Source organism: Pinus tabuliformis, chromosome Q (genome assembly GCF_031772625.1).
Source record: "Pinus tabuliformis cultivar Carrire ecotype Pingquan chromosome Q, CPIR1, whole genome shotgun sequence".
NCBI lineage: Eukaryota > Viridiplantae > Streptophyta > Pinopsida > Pinales > Pinaceae > Pinus > Pinus tabuliformis.
In genome coordinates this window covers 1,996,550-1,999,521 of record NC_142296.1, presented here as the reverse complement: position 1 = coordinate 1,999,521, position 2,972 = coordinate 1,996,550, and the positions used below count along the sequence as shown (strand labels likewise).

The following is a 2,972-nucleotide window of genomic DNA, read 5'->3' as shown; positions in this document are numbered from 1 at the left end:
CCCAAACTAATTTAGTACAATCCTAGCCAATTTTGTGAATGATCCAATTTCCAATGGAGCATTTCATGCTACTTATAAAGGAATTCTGGTTGTATCCTATGTGAGAAATGACGAACCTGATTCTCAAACAGTCATAAATACTGCGCCATGGAGTTTTACAGTTGGAGAGACCTCAATCGACCAAGAATTCTTGTCAAACATTATGTTATACAATGGTAAGATTATTGAGGTGAGAAAAAGGGAAAACAAACTCAAAATTATTATGTTTCTTCATTTTTCACAACAATTAGTACTTTCAATTGTTCAACATTTTCTAATAGATTTGGCCAATACTCAAGAGCATGCCCTGTTTTTACAAAGATAATAGTGATAATTTCATGCTTGTTGCTAATGGTATTAAAGACTATTTAAAATGAAGTCGACTATGAATCCTACTTGGATCTCCTATGCTATCAGATCAAACCTAATGACAACATGTACTTTTCAAGTTTTATTCTTGAAATGCGTTGTGTAATAATGAAAATATCACATTGACCAAATCCTGGAGACCTGTTTCCCCTTATTCTGAAAGGCTGGATATTTATGATTTTAGTAATGCCTAAATTGAATTTAGTACTTTGAAATTCATAATCTGTTAAAGCAAGTTTTTTCCAAGGGTTAGTTCAGGACAATCCTTGAAGTCAAGTGTTGATTCACAATCATTTACATGGGGAATTAGTTCAACTAGTGATTGTAGTCAATGTTAATGGTAATGGGTACTTCGCTGATTCAATGTCAGCACAATGTCCTCTTTCAAAAAAAATCCTTTTACAATACCATTGTTGCCACTTTTTCTAGCATCTACACTCCAATGTATATGTCAGCTATTGTAAGGAACAATATGGGGGAACTATTGACTAATGAATCAGATATCTTTGGGACGCCATTTGATTTTGGAGCCGGAGTAGTAAATCCAATAGGAGCTCTGCAACCAGGACTTGTATATGAAACATCAATCGATGATTACTTCCACTTTCTATGTAATTACGGTCTGGACTCTAAGAATATCAAGCTCATTGCGGCGAATGAAAGCTATAGGTGTCCATCTGGTGCAAAGGTGGATTTGATCAGTAACATGAACTATCCAAGAATAGCCATTTCCAAGTTAAATATTGTGAATGGGAGCACAAATGTAAGCAGAAGCATCACAAACATCAGTCCTGATATCACACCCACTTACAAGGTTACCATTGGTGCACCTCCTGATTTGAATGTGAATGTCTCTCCATAAATTCTTCAATTCTCTAAAACTACCAAGAATATATCTTTGGATGTAGTTTTTACACCAACCAAGGTTGCTAACAAAGGATATTTTTTTGGTACACTCTTGTGGAGCGATGGAAAGCATAATGTTCGTAGTCCTTTTGTATTGAATATGGTGTGACGAAAGTATAAGGGACAAACTTAGAGATGGTAACATAATAAAACAAATGAAACAAGAAAAAAGGTTGCTTATTCCCTACATAGGCTATAAAGTAATAAAACAAGTGAAACATGCTTATTGTGAGGTCACTGAGATATAATTGTTTATGGTTAGATATAATAATTTCTAGTATTTATCTACATTAATATAGTATTCTTTATCTACATTATTATCAAGGGAAAATAATTTAGTTCCTAAGAACACATAAACAATTAACGATAGAAATATGTGCATGGAAGATTGACTAAGACCGGTGAGAAAAAGATGCGCAGTAGAGAACCAAACCCTAGATGAAGGTCTGCGGCTGCCCTCAAAGTTAGTCCCTTCGGTCCCTTCGGCGGTCGCCTCTAGCGCGCCAGGCCCTGGACACTCTAAACCCATCGCCCTCTCCCATGGTGGAGATGAACTCGAGCCACGAAGCTCTCTCATTCAAAGACACTGTCATTGGTTGCCCTCCAGACAAAGATTCATTTTTCACCAAGTTGGCCTCCAGCTCTGCATTCCAGCCTGTTGGAGAGAAGCCCGAGAATAGAGAAACAAGGTTGGGGGAAGGAAAAAAGAAAGAGACACATCCAGCAAATGGAACCACCTCTGCCAACCCATCTTTCACAGAGGCAAACACCACAAAGGGTCAGAGGCTGCAGGAAGATCAAAGGAAAAAAACAAAGAACAACTGCAACCCCGTAGCCAAGAAAATCTTGGCGCTGGAAATCCAAGACTCAGGAGTGGTGGTCTATAGAGAATACATGCAGGAACACACAATCCTTTGAAAATTTATGGGTATTTGGCCGACAAAAAAAGCCCTAAACTGGTGGATACAAAACAAATGGAAACCTAAGGAGGAAATCAAACTCCAGCTGGGCTCTAAAGGTTTCTTCACAGTAATCTTTGACCTCTTAGAAGGCAGAGACAAAATCTTCAAAGGAGGTCCTTACTTCTTCAACTCAGCAGGCTTGTACATGAGATATTGGAAGGACAACTTCACACTAGAGAAGGAAGACTTCACTAGAGTCCCAGTCTGGGTGTGTCTCTACTCCTTACCAATGGATTATTGGGCTCCTTTGGTCCTAAAAGGCATAGGAGACAACCTGGGGGAGTATATAAAAATGTTTGAAGGAACCAGAAACGGACACTACGTATCGTACGCCAGAATATGCGTGTACATAGATGTCCCTGGAGTCCTCCTAGACGCAATAAATTAATCCTTAGAGATGAAGTCTAGTTACAAAGTATAGACTACGAACACATCCCCTTCAGGTGCAAGAAGTGCCATGAGCATGGCCATCTCTTTAGAGACTGTCCTCTAAATAAAGCCCCCCAAAGTGTTGATCATGCAACCAAGAAGAAAGACAGTGAAGGATTCATTAGAGTCAACTCCAGGAACAAGAACAACAGGAAAAAGACCAATCCCAAAAAGGATCAACAAATTGCAAAAAATCAGAAGCAATTTGATGCCCTGCTCAACATACAAGAACAATCAGATCCATACTACCCAATAGGAGATGAAGTA

At 38.7% G+C, this 2,972-nt stretch overlaps 1 pseudogene; it reads left to right on the top strand.

The window, feature by feature from the left end:
• Window positions 1-880: 880 nt before the first annotated feature.
• Window positions 881-1,270, top strand: LOC149217967 (CO(2)-response secreted protease pseudogene; annotated as a pseudogene).
• Window positions 1,271-2,972: the final 1,702 nt, after the last annotated feature.